This window comes from Oryzias latipes (assembly GCF_053564925.1).
Source record: "Oryzias latipes strain Hd-rR chromosome 1 unlocalized genomic scaffold, Olatipes_Hd-rR_3.1 chr1_Y".
Taxonomy (NCBI): Eukaryota; Metazoa; Chordata; class Actinopteri; order Beloniformes; family Adrianichthyidae; genus Oryzias; species Oryzias latipes.
In genome coordinates this window covers 3,383,799-3,405,964 of record NW_027616335.1, presented here as the reverse complement: position 1 = coordinate 3,405,964, position 22,166 = coordinate 3,383,799, and the positions used below count along the sequence as shown (strand labels likewise).

Sequence of the window (22,166 nt, the reverse complement as noted above, 5' to 3'; positions counted from 1 at the left end):
TGGCTGAAACCTGAGCCGAGCTCTCCTATTGGCTCTCCGTCTCAGTCATGTGACCCCAAACTTAAACACATCCTGCAAAACTCACTCACTACCCCCTACTGAGAGTTAGATCTGAGGAGCAGATTGAACCAAAGCAGCTCATGCAGGCCATGTAGTAACACCAAAGAAATTAGATGACTTCAACTGTGTGACTTTTTATTTTATTTTAATTTAGATTTAATAGAATTTGCACAACTTTTTATATTTACCTTTTGTGATAACGTTATTTAAACTATGAACTGCACAACTAATCTGCTGTTTGCTCAAATTCTTCTAAAAGTAAACTTAGCCTGAATCCCAATTTTCCATTACTTGATAAATCTGTCTCATTCATTGTGGATTTTAACTTTCTTTAAATTAAAAATTTGTTCGAACAGGTCAGTAATGAAGTGCATTCAACATGACAAATGGATAGTAATAATGACAACAATAGCAACAACAACAACTCAGACACATTTCTGACAGGGAGCATGCAGACGCATTAAAAAAGAAAAAAAATTAAAGAAATTCAATTAAACAGAATAAAACTATCAGCTCAATTGCTGCTGAAATGCATCAGTTAATTGTGTTAAACACTGAACTATGAAAGAAAAAACGTTAAGATCTATAGGAGATTTTAGCTTGAAATGTTACAAAAAACAAAATCCTTTGCTATATTATTAATTAGCAAAAGTCAACATTTTTTAAAATGAGTTTATACTAATAGTAATAAAGGGAATTTTTGATCCTGGAACTCCCAAGTCACTTAAACGTAAAGCAACACAAACACTGCAAAAACAGGCCCTTTAGAAATAAATTCAAAATTCTTACCAAGTATTTTTATTTTAAAAAGACATTTTTAGTCACCATAACATGTTTTCACAAGACTATTTCTCTAGTGAAAAGATTTCTTGATGAAATTATTTTTCTCACAATACAGAAAATAAGACATTTTTTCTTGAAACAAGTCTTTTTACTTTCTTCAGATTCCATTTTTGCAGAGGACAATACATTTGATAGTGATTTTTAAACGTAATCAACCGAAAACCTGTCAGAGTTCTTTATGAACATGCCAGCATTCACTTTTTTTGAATTATCTCGTCCCACTGCCATCATGGCGGCTCGTTAAAGCAAAAAAATCTTTACTTTTTTGTGTGCAATCATGCCTGTAAACAGAGCTGCAGCCACATCCGGTCAAGGCTGAATGACCACAAACAAAACTGTTGGTATGCTAAAGTGAAACCCATTTGTGAGACGCCAGAACACTTACATAATGATTGGAATTTGTTAGGACAGTGAATAGTTGTTAAATCTCCTCTCAAACTGTGAAGAGCAGACTCCCTAATGTTTATTTAACCTTGGAGGAAGACTTAAATTCATTCGAGGACATTTCTCCTGAAGGTTTTCATGAGTGCAGAATCATTGCAACTCAGTGATGGTTTGGTTCATCTCAGCAGTTACTTTTGGGGACAGGTTACAAAATTAGATTTAGTTTCTAACAATTGTTGGTTACAGATTGTGAGGCGTAACGATCCATTTTAACATAAATTAGAGTCATAACATCATTTGTGGTTGACGATATGATTCAGTTGATATTGGTTCATTGATTCCATCCGATTTTCTGACCTAAAATCAATCCAGGACATTTTTAGCCAAAAAAATCAACCAGTGTGACTCAGAGATAAATGCCTGGTACTGAACAGTACGGGTGAAATGTTCCAGATTCCTTGTATTCCTTGCAAGATGATCAAATTAAATATGTGTACAAACAAACTATTAAATGGAAATTACTGTCAAATCCAGTCACTTTTTTGTTTCATAAAAGTTCAATCCACTGTTGTTTTTCCTCATCAAAATAATCAAAATGGATTATTATTAGAACATTCTGCCACACTGCTTGGTCACTTGTCTAGGCTAATTTCAAAGTGTTCCCACACATTTGACTGGAATGATGACTTGATCATTTTTTTCTGCCATCACATGAGTGTTATCTGCTGAGGTGGTTGTTTTTAAATTATAGTAAAATCAACCTAATGTGTCTCAATCCAAATGGTATTTTCCAATACCAATATAATCGATTTATTTCATTTGAAACAATCTTTTGAAAGGGTTAGGTCAATTTCATTAACAACTTGCCTCAGGCAGATCAATCTTGTGGGTTTGCAGACATATTTATCGATCAATCAATTTATCAATTTATTCCTAGTAGAGAACCAAACATTACCTGCAAAAAAAGGTATTAAGTACTTTGTTTTATTTACGGCGCCCTCTCTTTTACAGGATTTACTGTTTGCATTTCATTATAATAGCATTTCGGTGATGATTTTGTAACAGAAAAGAGCAAACCAAAAGAAAAGCTTTAAATTGAACTGTTATGAAAGTTTTTCTCATTAGAATTCAATGATAGCACTGAGATGCAAAATTATGGATTAAATGTTGCTCTCTGTTTTCAGACTTGACAATTGGTTATATCAGAATGATAATTCCTATTGGAAAAAAACTATGAAGGAACATGTAAAGTTTTCATAGTTTTTCTGAGGTTGTCATTGGTTTGGCATCAACATCCATCAAGATGATGCTGCGGATGAAGGAGAAGTGAAAGAAAGAGAAATGGGGAAAGACATTTAAAAGAGAGGATAACAATGGAACAAGGACAACAATGCACCGAAAGAATGTTCTGTTGGGGCAATAAGAAACGAAAAGAAACCACTCTTGTCATCCTACATCTTACCAATGAGAGATATCCACATGCACAAATCGATTTTGTTTGGAGACCACAAACGCAGCAAAGAAAGTATAGATACCATTTTGAATAAGAAGTTTCTATGCAGTCCTGTTTCCCATCTGGTCCTGCAGTCACAGTTTTGAGGTCCAAGAACTCAACCTTTTAAAAAAACGTTTTGTCACGCAAACAGAGTTAAAATTTAAAACAAAACCAAGGGTTAAAAATGAGACACAATGAGAAACAGGAAAAGGTAGGTACTGTGGGACATTGCTTATTTGACAAGAAGCAATATTGAATATTATCATCCAATCAGCAATGCCCGAACTTTTCCGGTTTCTCATGTTTTGTTTTTAGCATTGTATTTTGTTTTCTGTAACAAATTTTTTTGTTTGTTTTTACGTTTGGTTTCTGAATTTTTGTTTTATCAAAATGTGCTCTTTTTTTTTAAATATTTGTTTTGCTTTTTTAATTGTCGCCATGATCTTTAAAATGTTTTTGCATGGATTGATTTGTTGATGTTATTTGCACTTCAGCACCATATTAGTTCCCAGCACTGCTGCTCAATGCAACACTCAGCCAGTATCGTTTAAATGATGCACACAATGGATATCTGTATTTTTAGAACCTTTGCCCCAAATCCTGATTGTTGCTACAAGGGGGCCTAAGTCTGGATGCTCCTGTGCTGGTCCCTAGCCCGGATAAAATGCAGGGTTGTGTCAGGAAGGGCATCCAGCGTGAAAAAAAAAAACCTCTGCCAAACCATCAGCGCAAATCAGCAAAAGTTGATTCGCTGTAATGACCCCTGAAGGGATATGTTGAAAGGTGAATAACTTCCTGAACCAGTTTTTTTTATTCACTTGTTCTTCGTGTGAACAGTTTGTTTATAAACTGAGATTAGTGAAACAAACTTTATTTCACCATTAAATGTATGTGATATTGATAGTGTCATCCACATCCATCCGCCTCAGGCAGACGCTGCAGGAATGCAGGTGCAACAGTTTTTCTGCAGGTATCTGGCAGGGATTTTTTATTTTACTGTTGCTGTCAGGGTAATTCTTAGAGGATCCCAGCTCTGGCAATCAGGTTCTTTGGTTCTCTGCATGCAGCTGCACACAGAGGATGGAAGGTAAAAGCCAGCAGAACACTGAAATTGTCACATAATTGACTTAAAACTGTGGACATAACTGATGCAAGAGACTCAGTCAAAGAAGAAACTAAACACTGACAGAACCATATTTATGATAGAACCAAGGGTAGCTATATCCTGACCATCTCAGGGAACATATTGAACATCCATAGCTAACCAGTCTGTGCCTTTCAAAGTATCATGTCAGCTTGAAGAGAGAAATGTCAATGTTGGCCAGAGAAATGTCACCCTGGGTTCCAGAGGGAATACTTCCACCTGACACTCCTCCGAAACTCATCGGGATTCGTGTCACCTCGCTAGATCAGAGACTGTCCGGCTGGAAACCGTCAGTTCTGTTGTACTTTACACAGAGACCATCAAGCAATGCAACTTGTTAAGGGTCTCTGGCCAAAATAAGAATTGAACCACCAGATAAAGCACACAAAATGATTCAGGTTATTTTGAAGACTGACGTTTACAATGGATTGTCCCTGCACATTAAAACCACCAGATGGCATAGCAGCCATCCTGGGGTGGATTTGTAGCAGCAAATACTCTGCATGTACATATTTCAGTCATAAATGACTAATATGCAGACTGCATTACTTTTTTTTGGCTGAAAACAAAAAACAAATTATAAGTTGAATATGTCAAACAAAAAATTTGGCATAACAAACCAAGCATATTTTTGTGGCACCCATCCTGACATCTATGACAGCTTACAAGTTAACATACCTCTAAACAAAACAGCTTCTGCAATGTTCCTTTGTAACAAATGGTAATATTTGAAAAATCTGGTGCAAAAATGTAGCACAAATTATGATGAGAACTTTCATTTGTTTCTGGTTTGTAAACAAACTTGCCTCAATCTAAAGGAAAATCATTTTCATTTTTTGACATTTTATCTATTCATTTTTCTATCAAACTGAAAATATAGACATCATAGAAAGAAGTACAACGTTGAATGACACTATTCAAAAGTTCAAATAGGGCTTTAATAATAATAATATAAACAGTTTTTTTTACAGAATTACGAAAAAATTAACACAAACACTCAAAAGTCTTCAAGAAAAGTATATCGTAGTGAATCTTGTTGAGTCTCTTCATTACAACATTCATTACAATCGCTTTCACCTGAACAGCAGTGGACCCCCCCCCCCTCCCCCCATCATCATCATCACCAGGGCTGAGTAGGACAAAATTGTTATTAGCTGCAGAGTCCATCTATAAACTGGTGCAGGAATTGGTTTGGCAGCGGCCGGCGCCACCTGGGGCTCATCTCTCTGTGAAGAATAAGAGTCAGGTGACAACAGGCAAAAAGAAGAGCAAAGCATTCGGCCACTTCACATTGTGTTACATGCACTTTGGATCACCTTGCTCAAAACCACACTAGGGAGGAGGAGAGTGGGTGTGAAGAATAGGAGGGGGGAGGGGAAGCACATATCACATAGGCTACGTTCACACTGCAGGGCTTAATGCTCAATTCGGATTTTTTGAAAAAATCCGAATTGTTTTCTAGACCGTTCACATTTCCAAGTAAATCCGAACTTTTGTGATCTCCAGTGTGACCGTGACACGACCCAAACGAGACCCGCATGCGCAGAAGCCAGAAGAATACTCAACGGTGAACGACGTCACTTGTTTGCGGAGCAGATGTCAACAACAGTGTTGTCAAAAGCGGAGCTCTTTTTGTAATATTAAATTTATTTTCACGAAGGAGCAGCACAATTACAATCTTCTCATTTTAAGAAGGCAATGGAGTCGGGATCGTCTGTACCCACTGTTGTGGAATGGAAATGTGTATGTGTTGGGCCCGCGCGCCCCGTGTGTGAATGCAAGCGCGTGCCGCGATAGAGAATAGGGGGGGGGGGGGCAGTGTGGGCGCGCATTCATGTTGTGTGTTACGGAGGACGGTAATAAAAGAAGGTTCCCCCCAGAATAAATGCTATGGACTCTTTATTAACCCGTTCTGGAGAATCTAAGGATCAGAAAACAGGGAGGAGGAGGAGGATCGCCTCGGGTCCCCCGCGCTTCTGAGCACGGTGGAAAGGGGAGAAAGAAAAAAAAGTTATCGCGGGAAAGGTTCAACACCACGCTCTGCCATTTATCTGGAAAATTTTTCAAAAACCGCCCAGTTGCAATAAGAGCCCTGGAGTTTGGCCTGAAAAGAGCGATCAGCCCAAATATTAATCCAATCGGGGATCTCGCTTCCCTTCCACTGACTGATCTCAGCAGCATCGTCCACCATGGTTGATGTTTACGTTCTCGTTCCCGCCTACTTCAACGCAAAATGATGACGTTTGTTGCGTGTCGATGACGTACAGTTCGGAATCAAGTCGCCTAGCCGGTCAGACGGCGGTCGCAATAGAAAAGAACGGCTACAATTCGGATTCAGGACGGCAAACCCACGGGGCCTGGGTCGCAATTGAAAAGATCGGATCTGTGTCATTCAGACTGTCATGAAAAGATCGGAATTGGGCCACTTAGGGGCAAAAAATTCGGAATTGGGTCGTTTCAGCCTGCAGTGTGAACGTAGCCAGTGACTTCATTCCAAGACCAGGGAAAGTTTTGAGGCAGAATAAAGAAAAAAAAATTGGTTTGGTAAGGCTTTGCAATTCTTATAAGCGTCAAACCCTAATTCTGTGAAAATGTGTAAACTATTAAAGGAGAATTGTTTTCAACATTAGAAATCTGATAAGAAGGGCTTTGATTTTGATCTAATGTTCAGGTTAATTTTTTTAGGCTCATTAAGGAAATTTTCTATTATTATTTTGATTAGATTTTTGTGTTGATATAAAATAAAATTGCCATTATATGGCAATGTTTTGATTTAAAATTGTTATTATTTTGACTCTTTCTTTGCTCTGTGTGATAACTTTTATGTCCTTTTTTGTGAGGGAAAAGGGAATGAAAAAAACCTATTTGAGCAAAATGTATTAAACAATTAAACAACCGTTTTCAATGTTTTGTAGCTATTCTTTAAGGACGTTTAATTAATTATCTGAAGCTTATAATAATCCCACTGCAAATAAGTTGATTATTTTTAACCTTTGAGTTTGTCAATGTTAAAAAAGCCTGTAATTTGGAATGATCATTTATTTAAAATATACTTTTTTGTCTAAAAAGTACTTGTTGTATTGAAAATGAAGAGAATCTGAAGAAATAAAGTGAAACACAGTTTCATAAAGCAGAGGGAAACAGACTTAAATGAGTTACTTTAATGAAATGATTCTCTTCACACATTTTAAGTTTAGTACACCTGAAAACATCACACACAACTTACTTAACAGTTAATGAAGTTATTTAAATAAAAGAAATTGAAATAGAATTCATCGACACCAAGCCATAATTTAAGGGACTGTCATTGAAATAATCATCTGATATTAACTCAAATTAAGTTTTATACACAGAAATGTCAAAAAAGGAAAATCTAGTGAATTTAACTGTTCTAAACAATAGTGGACCTATTGTTTATGATACACCATCATTTGAAAATAGGTAAAAGATGAAATTCCTAAGCTTTTCAGTCAAAAGTGGGTCATAGTGATATTTATTTCCAGAGCTGAAGTCGTCTTCCCCTCTGCGCTGTGCGGCTTTGTCAGTCTGAGAGATAAATGAAAATGCAAAATGCAGAGCAAAAGAAAAACAAGAAAACTAAAGTCCTGAACATTTCATCTTGATTTACCTTCTTTTAAATTAGTACAAATTTATAGAAATTGAATGTTTATTTAAAAAAAATGTCTCATTATATTGCTTGACCATTTTTCAATGTGTGCATAGGAATGTTTACCTGCATAATCTTTTAACATGAAATCTCTGTAAGAACATCTTTTGAGTTCTTTTATTTTTGGATTTGCCTAAAAGATTATTGAAGATTATTAGGCAAAAGCAACTTTTTCAGGGTACTGATTCAACTGGGGTTGAACAGTGGTGTACTACTCACACTCTCATCTCACAACACAGAAGATGCTGGTTCAAATACCAGCTAAGTCCCTCCCTCCATGTTCTCCCCAGACAAGTATGGCCTTTCTCCAGGACCCCGGCCTCTATCCACTCCCCAAATCTGTGCTTCACAAGCTAATTGGGGACTCTAAATTGTCCTTAAGATTTGAATATGTGTCTGGTTGTTTATCTCTGTGTGGGCCGACAATGGACCTACAAACTCTCCCTTTAGTAATAGGTAGGCTCCAGTGACCCTGATCAAGAACAAGCAAGTACTGTTTACTAGCACGTCCGCCACCTACAGAGAATTGGTGCGAAATGTCAAAGCAGTGCATGGAAACCAATTGGTTTGTTGCCAACATCCGTGCAATGGTCCATATGGATTACCTTCTATCAGGAGGGTGGCTTTGGTTTATCTATATTTAAAAAAAAACAAATGCAGCTGTTGTCAGGCTCACCAGGTGTCTGGGTTCACCAGATAAACCAAATCTATGCATCACAATCAAATCTGAGTCTCTGATTGGTCAAAGTTTGACTCAATATAACTGCATGGCAACGTGTTCAATAGTCACACAATTTATACATAAAGCTCAAAGACGGTTGTAAACACTTGTGTATTTACACTTGAAAGAGAGAATTTTGAATGCGGACGCCTGAAACACACATTAACGTAGACATTTCAGTGGAAGTGGCCGCTTAAACACGCATTACCAAGTCGGTACAACCTAAGCCTTAAAGTTCATCGTAGTTTGGTAGACCAATAAAGCTTTCATCCATTTTAAATAAAAAGATTTGATTGTGCTAAAAATATGTTTTCAGTCTGAAATTGTGTTGGTTTCCACAAAATAAAAACATTTAAAGGGTTAAATAATGACTACAGCTGATTTACAACTGTTCTTCTAAAAAAGATTGAAATTTTGATGTCAAATTGATGTACAATTGGTCTTTCTGAAGATAGAGTGACTTAAAGTTGGAGCCGGACTGTAAACCTTTGAGCTCCTGCATCGTCATGATTTTAAAATTTCACAAGGACAACTTTCACTGTGATTAACAGGAGTGAATGACACCATAAAGTCTGACAGAGGCCGTTACTCAGCAGGTCAAATCATTATCATCCAACCAAGAAGGTCAGCAGTTTGACCTGCGACAACGTGTCAGTGTGCTCCTGCATGCCTCTTCTGTCTCTCACTCTTTCTGTATATAAAATTATATATATATATAATTCTTTATTCAAATCGCTGTAAATCAGGAGTAGATGAATAAATGCTGTTGGAAAAAGATTGTATTTGTGACGTAGAAAATACACTGCTGGGCCCTGCTTCCTTGCTTCGCTACATTCTGATACATTCACTTGCAGACAAATAGATCCATGTTTGTCTTCGTTTTCCTTATCGTGTATGGCCGGATAACTCCATCACCATTTTTGTTGCACCAAAAATGTGAGCTTGGAGTTGTTAGGGGCTATGTTACAGGCACAGCCCTCTGCTTTGCTTTCATCCTGTTGTGTTTCACTTCAGTTAATTTCCTGATGATGTTCACCTGGGACTGCAGCTTCATCAGCTGTGACTGGCCGCCTGCTGGTCATGTGATGCTCCTCTACCAGGAAGCCGGAGCCTATTAAAGCACACCTGGGAGCTGAGCCTGGCGGAGTCTGGTGAACTGTCTCTGGCTGACACTCACTGCGATCCTGACTCTCTTTTGGCTGCATGCTTCTGACTAAGCTGTTTTCCTCAGGTACGTGGTGGGAGGTTGTGATCAGGCAAGTTTGGGGCCCCATACATTTTCACACGCAGGCTGAACTTTGTTAGACACACCAGGTAAGGGGTTGGTGCCATTTCTTGTAATGTTTTGTATGTTTGTATTTAGACTAGTTAGGTAGTCTTTTGTTGTTCTTTTGATTTATGGGTTTAGTTGCAGAGTTAGGCCTGGTTTTGTTATATTGAGTTTATTTATTTGGCACAACCCAAACGTCACTTCCTCCCCCACAGGTAATTGTTTGCAGCAGCCTGAGTCTTTGAATATTATAAACCATATTTATATACATCATCCTTGACTACTTGTCTTATTTCATGGTTGTACTGTTGCGCCCTCCCCAGGGACGTAACAAGTGGGGGCTCGTCCGGGATCACGCAACCCTGGAGTAAGCAAGTGGGTTTTTTTGTTGTTACCGTTTGCGTATTCTTGTAGAATCAATAATGATCTTTACTTTGCAGGCGTTCCTTGATAGTCCGAGGATCGAAGTCCTTGAGTCTTGTCGTAAGGCCGACTTATTGTGTGTTGCCGCCCATTTTGGTATACCAGTGTCTAGACATGCCATTAAAAGAGAGCTCAGGGCTGAGCTTATAGAGCATTTAGTGGAGTTAAAGGTCCTTGTTGCCAGTGTCCCGTCTGTCTCTAAAGATGAAACTGCCGGTGTGGCTGTTGACAGCAACGCCGTGGGTGTTGTCACGCCTCCAGGAAAGGTAGAGGAAGCTGAGGTCCCTCCTGCGACTTTACCACGCTTTGATCCTTTGTCCCCCGAATTGGGGAGTTCTAGCAGGGATGCTAAGCTTAAGCTTCGCCTCACGCGGCTACGTCTGGAGACAGAGGAGAGGGAGAGAGAAAGAGAGCGACGGGCAGAGTATGAGCTCCGCCTGCAGGTTCGCAGGATGGAGATTGAGGCGGACAAGGAAGTCCGGCTGAAGCAGCTGGAGGTTGAGGCTTTGCAACACTCTGCAGCACATTCTTCGATGGCAGACACTGCTACTGCTTTAGCGGTTTCTAACGGGAAAAGGGGGTTTGATGTAAGCAGAAACATAGCGATGGTGCCTACGTTTCGTGAGTCTGAGGTGGATTCCTACTTTAAAGCTTTTGAACGTGTGGCAATAGCTCTTGACTGGCCAGAGGACATGTGGTCCATATTGCTTCAATGTAAGCTGGTGGGAAAAGCTCAGGAAGTTGTATCCTCTCTTTCTGTTGCTGACAGCTTACAATACACAGTGCTGAAAGAGTCTATATTGCGTGCCTATGAACTTGTACCAGAAGCATACAGGCAGAAATTTAGGAATCACAAGAAACCTAGTGGTCACACATTTGTTGAGTTTGCAAGAGAAAAAAGTGTTCTCTTTGACAAGTGGTGTTCGGCCAGTGAAGTTCAAAACAATTTTGAGTCTCTCCGTCAGCTTGTTCTTCTTGAGGACTTTAAGGGTTCATTACCAGAGAAAGTCGTTGTGTTCCTCAATGAACAAAAAGTTACATCATTGTCAAAGGCAGCAGTGATGGCTGACGAGTTTGTTTTAACCCATAAGACTGTGTTCTGGTCTCATTCTGAAGGGTTAGCAGGACCCCGCCCTCTGAGAGTGGAGCCTAGATCGTTTCCTCAGGATAAGCCCAGAGAACTATCAACTTCCCCTCGTGGTAGTCGTGAATGTTTCTACTGCCATAAAAGGGGCCATGTTGTTGTAGATTGTCCTGGTCTGAAACGCAAATTGTCATCCACATCACCTCAACCTAAAGGCATGGGTCTGCTCAAAAGTTTGCCAGGTATGGACAAGCCTCAAACTTTAGACCCATGTTTCAAACCTTTTGTGTCTCAGGGTTTCATTTCAGAAACAGGCCATCCAGACTACCAACAGCCGGTGACTATGCTGAGAGACACGGGCGGCTCACAATCTGTCATACGGGAAGGAATATTGCCATTAACTGAGGGCTCTTCATGTAAGTCTAATGCAATAGTCCAAGGGATTGGCATGAAATACTTTTCAGCTCCTTTGCATCTTCTTCACGTGCGTTCTTCTCTTGTTGAGGGCTTCTTTAAAGTAGCAGTTCTCCCTGCTCTGCCCATTTCAGGTGTGGATTTCATTCTCGGAAACGACATAGCGGGTGGAAAGGTTGTACCAGCTCCTGAGGTGACAGAAAACCCTGTTGTGGACTTAGGTGTTGAGAATCCACAGCCAGGTTTTGAAGGTTTCCCTCATTGTGTTGTCACCAGGGCTCAAACACAGAAGTACGGTCTTGATTTGTCTGATTCCTTTCTTGCTGGAGAATGTGTTTCGGTGAAGGGCAGATCTAGCAGATTGCCTAAGGTTTCACCTAAGTCTTTAACATCGTGTCCTACAACAGTTGAATTACCAGCTACACGAGAAGAATTCATCGCAGCACAGAAGGAAGACACATCCATTAAGAAATGTCATGCGCTTGTTCTTTCTCTTACAGAGGCTGAGAAAATGAAAACTGCATATTTTTACAATGATGGCTTACTAATGCGCCGATGGACAAGCGGAAACCCTAGTGAGGACTGGGCAGTGACTAATCAGGTGGTTGTGCCTACAGTCTTTCGTCCTCAGGTGTTGATGCTGGCTCATGATCACCTGTGGTCGGGACACCTGGGGGTTACAAAAACCTATGATCGTGTCCTTAAACATTTCTTTTGGCCTGGACTCAAGTCGGATGTCATTCATTACTGTCGCACTTGTCACATATGTCAGTTAGCAGGAAAACCAAACCAAGTAGTTCCTCCTGCCCCCCTCGTTCCTATTCCTGTGCATGAGGAACCATTCGAGAGGGTCATTGTCGATTGTGTGGGACCACTGCCGAAGGCAAAAACCGGAAACCAGTTTATACTCACCATCATGTGTGCATCTACAAGGTTCCCTGAAGCGGTCCCTTTGAGGAGAATAACAGCTAATGTTATTACTAAGGCTTTGGTGAAGTTTTTCTCTGTGTTTGGTCTACCAAAAGTAATACAAACAGATCAAGGCACTAACTTCAAGTCCAAGGTTTTTAAAGAAGTATTAAAAGGATTGAATATCCGTCATGTCACATCTAGTTCCTATCATCCGGAGAGCCAAGGAGCACTAGAACGATTTCATCAAACACTGAAGTCAATGGTCCGCAAGCATTGCCTGGCTTCTCGTATGAGTTGGGATGAGTCCCTTCCCTTTTTGATGTTTGCTGCCCGTGGAGCAGTACAGGAGTCTCTGGGATTCAGCCCTGCTGAATTAGTGTTTGGACATCAGGTCAGAGGACCACTACAGATTCTACAGGAGAGATTAGTGGATCTTGAGAAGCTTGTTCGACATCTCCCTGAGTATGTTGTAGAGTTACGAGAGCGACTGAAAAAAGCATGTTCCCTCGCTCGTGACACTCTAGCCTCCTCTCAGGAAAAGATGAAAGGACACTTCGACAGAAAAACAGTGGTTCGCTCTTTTCAGCCCGGTGATCAAGTCCTACTTCTCTTACCTATACTCGGTTCTGCGTTGTCTACCAGGTTTTCTGGTCCATACATAGTTGAGAAAAAACTCAGTGAGACAAACTATGTACTTAAGACGCCTGACCGTCGACAGAAAACTAGAGTATGTCATGTAAACAGGATGAAAAGGTATTGTTCAAGGGAAGGTGAAACCCTGGGGTCCACAGCTAGTTCTTCAGTTTCACCTGTTGTTCCAATAGCTACAGCCATTACAGAGTCTAGTTCGGCTGGGCTGGGGCTATGTGAAAAAACACCAGGGGTGGCTAGGCTTAACAACTCAGAAATACTGTCCAACCTCCCCCTGTATTTATCACATCTTTCTGACTGTCATAGGAATGACATCCAAGAGCTCATTTCTTGCTTCCCGGATCTTTTTGGTGACATCCCTACGAGGACTACTGTTGTGTCTCATGACATTACTTTGACCAAGCCCGATCCAGTCAAGCAGCATGCTTATCGGGTCAATCCAGTAAAGCGAGGGATATTGAAGCAGGAGGCGAATTATCTCCTTGAACATGGCTTTGCAGTCCCAAGCCATAGTCCCTGGAGCTCTCCCTGCTTACTGGATACTAAATCGGATGGCAGTCCAAGGTTCTGCACTGATTTTAGGAAAGTAAATGCCGTGACAGTGCCAGACGCATATCCATTACCTTTAATGGATGACTGTATTGATGAAGTTGGTCCTGCCACATATGTTACCAAGTTGGACATGGGTTACTGGCAAGTTCCCTTAACTGCAAGGGCTTCTGAGATTTCCGCCTTTGTGACACCAGATCACTTTCTACAGTACACGGTAATGCCCTTTGGATTGTGTAATGCTCCGGCTACGTTCCAAAGACTCGTTAACAAAGTCCTTGGTGATGTGCGGAACTGCCGAGCATATTTAGATGACATTGTTGTGTATTCTGATGTCTGGTCTAACCATCTTGCTACATTGAGGGATGTGTTCGAACGTTTATCAGCGGCATCCCTCACTCTAAACCTTGCCAAATGTGAATTCGGTAAGGGTACCATCCTGTATCTTGGTCAGCAGGTAGGTGGAGGACGTGTGTGTCCTGCTGACGTAAGGGTGTCTGCTATTATTGCATTTCCGGTTCCTACAGGTCGACGGGAACTGAGAAGATTCTTAGGAATGGCCGGATATTATCGACGTTTCTGCAGAAATTTCTCATCTGTGGCCTCTCCTCTGTCAGCTCTTACCAGCCCCTTAAAACCGTTCATATGGTCTAATGAGTGCCAACACGCTTTTGACGGCCTGAAAGCCATGCTTTGCTGTCCTCCTGTGCTGTCTGCTCCCGTTTTTTCAAAACCTTTCAAGCTGGAGATAGACGCCAGCGCGGATGGTGTTGGTGCTGTTCTCCTACAGGAGGATGACTCAGGAATAGACCACCCAGTGAGCTACTTCTCGAAGAAGCTCAATGATCATCAGAAGAGGTACTCCACCATTGAGAAAGAGGCTCTGTCATTACTCCTGGCGTTACAGCATTTCGAGGTATATGTTGGCTCAAGTACAGTACCAGTTAAGGTCTTTACAGATCATAGTCCCTTGGTATTTCTTAGGCGGATGTCTAACCACAACCAGCGCCTTATGCGTTGGGCGCTGTTCATACAGGACTACAACCTCGAGATGCACCACAAGAGGGGTTCTGAAAATGTTATCGCTGATGCCTTATCGCGATCTGTGTAGGCAAGTTTTTTTTTTTTTGTTTGTTTGTGTGGTCTGGACTTGTAAGGGTGGGGGTGTTACAGGCACAGCCCTCTGCTTTGCTTTCATCCTGTTGTGTTTCACTTCAGTTAATTTCCTGATGATGTTCACCTGGGACTGCAGCTTCATCAGCTGTGACTGGCCGCCTGCTGGTCATGTGATGCTCCTCTACCAGGAAGCCGGAGCCTATTAAAGCACACCTGGGAGCTGAGCCTGGCGGAGTCTGGTGAACTGTCTCTGGCTGACACTCACTGCGATCCTGACTCTCTTTTGGCTGCATGCTTCTGACTAAGCTGTTTTCCTCAGGTACGTGGTGGGAGGTTGTGATCAGGCAAGTTTGGGGCCCCATACATTTTCACACGCAGGCTGAACTTTGTTAGACACACCAGGTAAGGGGTTGGTGCCATTTCTTGTAATGTTTTGTATGTTTGTATTTAGACTAGTTAGGTAGTCTTTTGTTGTTCTTTTGATTTATGGGTTTAGTTGCAGAGTTAGGCCTGGTTTTGTTATATTGAGTTTATTTATTTGGCACAACCCAAACGTCACTTCCTCCCCCACAGGTAATTGTTTGCAGCAGCCTGAGTCTTTGAATATTATAAACCATATTTATATACATCATCCTTGACTACTTGTCTTATTTCATGGTTGTACTGTTGCGCCCTCCCCAGGGACGTAACAGGCTATAAGCCAGCAGGACAGTGTGTGGACTAAGGGGTGACGGGAAGTAAAGGCGGGCTTACTCAATGCCAACAGTTCTGTCCACAACTCAGAGGTGAATTTCTAATCAACTACTGCCACTCTGCCAAACTATGTCCCAGAAACTATGCTCATAGGTTTTTTGATTTTGGCAAAAAACAGCATAATTATAAGTAAAAGACCAATGGGAACGATTTGACAATAAATCAAAATATGATCGAAGTGGGACTTTTTTTATTGTGCATATCTTGGATTTTCTGAAGTGAGTCTGCATGGTGGCACTCTTGTCTCACAGCAAGAAGACCCCTGGTTCACCTCCTGGCTGGGGGACCTGAACCAGAATACCAAAGGGGGACCTTTCTGTGTGGAGTTTGCATGTTCTCCCTATGCATGAGAGGGTTTTCTTCCTCCAACAGTCCAAAAAACATGCTTCACAGGTTAATTGGTAAATTGGGTGTGTGGTATGTGGCCCTGCGACAGACTGGCAACCTGTCCAGGATGCCTTCGCTCACAAGTTGCCGGGATAGGCTCCGGCAGCCCTGTGACCAAACGTATTAGAAAATGAATGAAAAAGAGTCTGAATGTTTGGCACTCTTTAGATGTGGCATTCAAAACAGACCTGCTTCTGTTTCCTCCTGTATCTTACGGCATGCATGCTCACCATTCTCCTGCAGGTGTGGGTCTTGCACAGGAAATGTGGCTCTTGACTTCAGTGCTTCCATCTTTGAGGACGCTGCAGCAGATGAAGCCATTTCAGCCGGTCTGTAGGCAGTGAAGAGAATTTTGAGAATTTAAGTCTTTTTGATTTACAACAGTTGCATTGTTACCAAAACTCTCTGTTACCCTTTTTTTTTTGGTTGTGTGAGTTTTTATACATATTAAGTATACTCATAAGCTAAATGTATGACCTGTCCTATAGGACATTTATAACTAAATTGGAAAGACTAAAAGGTAAAAATTAGATTTCACACTTTGCCGCTTTTCCATTATCAGAAGTTTACCAGCAATCTTCTTAGGAATAGAACAATGATCCGGCAAAGCCCAGGCTTATGAAACTTTCTCTTTTGCCCATAAATACCTATTCTGCCTGTTGTGAAAATCATATTTACTCCTCGTTATATGAAGCATTTTTAGAGAAGTGTAAGCTGAATCACAGGCTGAGTTTTCCCTGCGTCTGATATAATGAGGTTTATTCTCTCACTTATTCAGAGCTGATGAGGAGCAGCTTGCTTTGATACAGAACTGCCCCATGAACAGATTGATTACATACCACTGTAATTGGCCACTGGAGAAAACTGTTTGTCAAACGCTTGGATAGGAATGATGAATACAGAGAGGAAAAGGGGAACCCAGAGCCGCTTGCTTTCATCCCAATTTGAAAGCTGTCACAAGATTGAGAAAAACTCCAGAATCAACAATCAGAGTTTGTTGGCGTACAGAAGTAGATGGTCAGGAAAGGTGATAATCTGTCTGTCAGGAAATGCATACAAGTGTCTCTCATTTTCTTTCATGTAAAGCTGCGCTAAAATTGCCCTCTGCAACACTCGTACAAGCAACTACTTCTATTGAAAAATCAATGTAAATGCTCGCAGGAGCGCATTTTGGATTTCCGCGTTCACCGTTTTTGGGCTGTATGTACACAGCGCAAATTAGGATTTGCAAGATTTGCACCAGTACGACATTTCGCACCAATCCTCTTCCAACTGTAGGTGACGGACATGTGCTAGTATCTGGTTCCAACAGTTCAGTATGAACACCACATGCTAAAAGAGCGTCACATGCGTGGTGTGAAAATAGCATGCATTTTCATCCATGCACTATTTACAATAAACGTTAAAGTCTCATTAGCTGTTACACACCTGGGTGTGTAAAATTTGATCTCTGTGTTTGCCCATCCCCTGGGGGAAGCAGTGAGCTGCACTCAGGAACCATTTAGTGGTTTAACCCCACAACCCTTTAATGCTGAGTGTCAAACAGGGAGCATTGGTCTCATTTTTAGTCTTTTGTATGACTCTATCATGGATTTGAACTCTCAACCTAGCAATCTCAGGACAGACATTACAGAGCCACTAAGCTGGATTTGTTGTATTACCAAAAAAAAAAAAAATAGAAAAAAAAAATTAAGTATTAGACTGTTTAAAAAAACAAAGCAAAAGGCACATAAATGATAACAAGCAGATATTGCTAAGATATTTTTATAACTGTAGGAAGTGGCTGCAGCTAGCTAGGGATTCATAAAAATGGGACAACATAGCCATCTAAATGCTTAATGCTCCTTCTAGTCTAACGGTAAGTACATGGGCAGAATTTTAACATTCTGTAACTCATAAATAATTCCAGCTCAGATTCTGTCTGTGCTCGGACAGCCGGTGATCTGTCAGCCTAAAGCACAGCAGCATGAAATGATAATGACATCCAGCCATAACACCACATGAGCCCCCCCTTGATCCAAAGCCAGCAAACACAATCATCAAACATTTCAGGGCAAGATCTTTTTATTAGTTAAACTCTCAAAGTCAAAGAAAAGCATTTCTTGCCGTGTTCTTCATCTTTTGTGACTTTATTTAATTGGCATGATTTCAAGTGGCACTTTAGAATAGGTCTGATCTCGATTTAGCCATTCAAGCCGCTTTCCACTAAGACTTTCTTTGTCTTTACGGGTTTGCTCTACACTGATTCAGGGTACTTCCATTTTGTGCCATGGTGCGCTTTATCATACTTTTTTAGAACACAAAAGGCTGTGGTTCCTACTGTGCTGAGTGAGGCTGGATTGGAGCATTACTGAACTCCAAGCCACTTATAGGCCAGCGAGTAAATACTGCTGTTGTTCAATGTCGAAAGAACAGCAACTGTGTCCCCTCTAAGACAGAAATGGAATTGTCACCCGTTGTCACCCGTAGTCTTTTTTTGAACGGCTTCAAAGTCCCACTCCTGTCATCTTTTGATCTTTTGTAAAGCGTCCCCAGTGGTTTTTTAATTATGATTATGCCTTATTTGGCCAAAATCAAAAAATTGTGCCATTTTCAAGGACAAAGTTTCTGCAGAGTTGCAGTAGTTTTTCATGGTTTTGCCTCAGAGTTGTGAGCGGGACTGAGCAAACCCTGCCATCACTGTCCCTTCCCCGTTACTGAGAACTCTCTACAACACTCTGTCCCGCCAGCTTACAGCTCCTCACACCTCTAATCAAACATTACTGGTTCCAAAAAAGAGAGAAATTTAGAGCTATCCAGCTGTGCAGTTTTGAGCCAGATGACAAAGACGTACATGGGTCTAGTCTTCCACAAATAGATGCTACAGAGTGGAGTGTAGCAGGGACTTTGCATCCCTTCTGCATCACAAGTACAATCTTTTTACTACAGTATTTTTTCGTCTACTACATTTACAAAAGTTTGAGTAAAAAAATACTCAGAAATGCAACTTTGATCTTAAATTTCATCATCAGAAAAATGCCACAAATTTTTTTTATCAACAAACAAGATGATGTTGCTGGACTTAGAAGGCGGTTTGCAAAAGTTTTGGGAAACCTCACTACAAGAAGCTTAGTGAGTTAGAAGTAACAAAATTCAACTCAAGCTAAGGTGTTTCAAAACATGGAGGATGACTGTAAAATGGAAATCTGGCTTAAGATATTGGAAAAGACTCCTATTCAAGATTAAAAAAGCCCCCCCCCCTTTTTTCTTCTTCAAAAACTCAAACTATATCTTAATACACCTCTTTATTCTGCTTATTTTTGTGCTTTTCCCCCCCTTAATAGTTTCCTTCTGGCACCTGCTTCCAGCAGAAAAGTCTGATGGTTTACCAACTCTAATTTGACGTTGTCCCGCCCAATCAGCTGTTTCTAGCACTTTGTTTTGATTTGCCGGAGTAAGCTTAAGGATGTGAGTGGACACCTTTGGTTCATTTACAGTCAACCAGAGTTTGTTTCCCCTGATAATCCAGAACAAATATTCAGTCTGAATACACACAAGTGGTTCCTGGTCCCAGACCATTCCCTGACCCATCTTTCAACATTGTCTCGATTAGTTTCCAATCCGACTGACCTTCGGTTTTCTCTGAGATTCCTCAGTCTGATAAATATCCTTCCTTGGAGCAGAACAACTGAACCAAACGAGCACCTTAGCTGGTTGTTACGTGATGTAAACACAGTAGGAATGTAGCAACTGATGAGCAATATAAAGCTGTGTTATCAAAGAGGAAAAAATGGTTACTTGTTAGAATTTTTATTTTAACACTGCTGAAAACGCTTTGCTGCTGTAAAGTCACCCCTAAAGCTACCTTGGCGCTCCGTATGTCCACACTACAACGATGAGACACAGCCACTCACTGAAATGCGGTCAGATGAACGCAGGCTCATCAAAACAACATTTAATGTGATACACGTTGCTTCTCACACTGTTTTCCGGACAATTTATGTGTCATAAACACTTATCAGCGTACCTTCTTAGTTGTCTTCTTGCCGGCACCATGCAGCATGTCTCCGATTTTCCAAAATAGCAAGTAAAAAGTGTTGTAACCGACGTTGATACAGATGTTCAAAATTGGTCAAAATAAAGTTTGAATAAACTATCCAGACAAGGACTGCAAAGCGCAGGACTTCCATAATTTCTGCCTCTAGTTGCTTTGTCCCGACTGATGAGTGAAGAGATCTTTAGTCATTGGTTTTGTTTACAAGCTTTAGTCCAGAACAGGAAAGTCTGCCAGACGGCCATTTGATTACAGGCCAAACACCTGAAGTACAGACTTGTTTTTCCTACATTGCTCATGTCAGAGATGGTGCATAGATGGTGCTAAGAGAGACTTTCTCCCATAGTCTGTCTGATATGTGCTTCAGCTTTACAGCACATAAACCTCCAACCCCTGCTTTTTTCTCTGTCACTGATTATGAAGAAATATTGAAACTGACATTATTAAGTTTGACAAAAATCGAGTTTTAACATCAGTTTTGGAAAATATTGTCTTGAATTACACTGATTACCATGACATGTTAAAATTGGACTGCAGACCTGTACCCAGAGTCCATCGGCGTGACGCTGAACAAAATGTACTTTTGGAGAAGCATGGAAAGAATGCTTATCTTTTTCCAAATATGCTAATTTTGCAGCCAATAATAAAACAGCACTGAATTAACAAAAGTTATTTTTCATTTTAGGTTTTTAAAATCAGTTATCCTTCCAAACTATACATGCTTTTGGGTTGCATGTTTGAGCCCTACATCCACTATGCTTCATCTTCACACACCAATGAGGAAATCTGGGGCAACGTGTAAATCGCGTATTTGCCCAAGGACACTTTACGAGGCTGCAGTGCTACAGATTGAATCTCTGATCCACCAAGCCAAAGATAACTACTGTATTTAATAAAAAAACTATCATTAAGAAAACCACACCATAGTTATCTCTCCAGGAGCAGAAGCATTTTTACTTTCTCAAAGACATTGAGTACTGGCAGGGCTAAGCAGGTCTGGCAGGACTAGCTGATGGAGCGATCTACAAAGAAATGTGTGTGAGAGAATATTCCTTAAAAAAAAAAAAGTCAAAATCACGACAGAAGTGTGATGCAGCCACGCTGGCAAAGAAGTGTGGATCACGGTTTTTATTTGGTCCTGTGGGTCTTGAGTAGCATAGCTGAGAAAAATGAAAAAGACGACACAGCCATCTGTCCAGAGTGCTGCTGCTGCGTTTGTCCCAGCTGTCCTTTACTGGTTGGCCTCACATTAGACAGTTCCTATGGTTGTAACTCGATAAAGTCTACAGATTTGGGGACTTGCCTCGACTCTGCAGTCCATATCAATGGGGAGCATGTAGAGAGGGTCCACACCGTCAGGTTCCTCGGCATCATCATCTCTGCCGACCTCTCCTGGGCAGCTAACACCACTGCCATCATCAAAAAGGCTTTGCAGCGTTTGCACTTCCTGAGGGTCGTAAGGAAGTTTTTTTTTCTTTTTCTTTAATGTCATTGTACAATGGACAATGACAATAAAAGCCAATCTAAACAGGAGCAAGTCTGATTCACAATCACAAGATACTTACTTCTGTGTATGTTTTATATGAAACAATGGAACATCAAAAAAGTTACAATTCTTTGAACATCAACGCCTGGCTAGTCTCTAGACATTGTCTTTATGTCTATTTGATGTAAAAGTTTCTGTGGAATTGTTTTAGTTTTTAAAAGTTGCATGGTCTTCCTTTTCACTTCCTTTAAGATGCTAAAAATGTACAATTGTTACGTACTGTATCTAAAGTTTGTTTGTGATGTTTGTAGTAAACTGTTTAAAGTCCCACTCCGATCATCTTTTGATCCCTTGTAAAAACAATCTCAGTGGTCTTTCAATTATGATTACGCTGTTTATTGCCAAAATTTGAAAACTTTATTGTTTTCTTGGAAATAGTTTCTGCGGAGCGGCAGGAGTTCATTAGAAATTTGAGTTGTGGCTGGGACTGTTGGCGCAGAGTAAGCCTGCCCCCATTTCCCAAAATACATCTATTTACTCGCTCTCCCGCTATCTCACAATCTCAACCTAACATTACAACAGTACAACAAAGATGGTGAGCAATATCAAAGCTATCCAGCCGTACAGTTTTGATCCAGATTCCAGCTCAGAAGAGGAAAACAAAGACGTACATGGATCTAGTCGTCTGCAAGTGGATGCATCAGAATGAAGCGCAGCAGGGAGCTTGTGGCTTACCATTTGTAGCTTCTATGTCCAATGGCATTTTTTTTGAAT

General features: G+C 40.8%; 1 long non-coding RNA gene across 1 annotated transcript; it reads right to left on the bottom strand.

Annotated features, from left to right (window-relative positions):
- Positions 1-4,863: 4,863 nt before the first annotated feature.
- LOC144990243 (uncharacterized) lies at positions 4,864-20,467 on the bottom strand. The gene is made up of 3 exons (XR_013654249.1): positions 19,880-20,467; positions 16,104-16,204; positions 4,864-5,152 (listed from the first exon to the last, which is right to left on the bottom strand). It is a non-coding gene; the product is annotated as an uncharacterized LOC144990243 (long non-coding RNA).
- Positions 20,468-22,166: the final 1,699 nt, after the last annotated feature.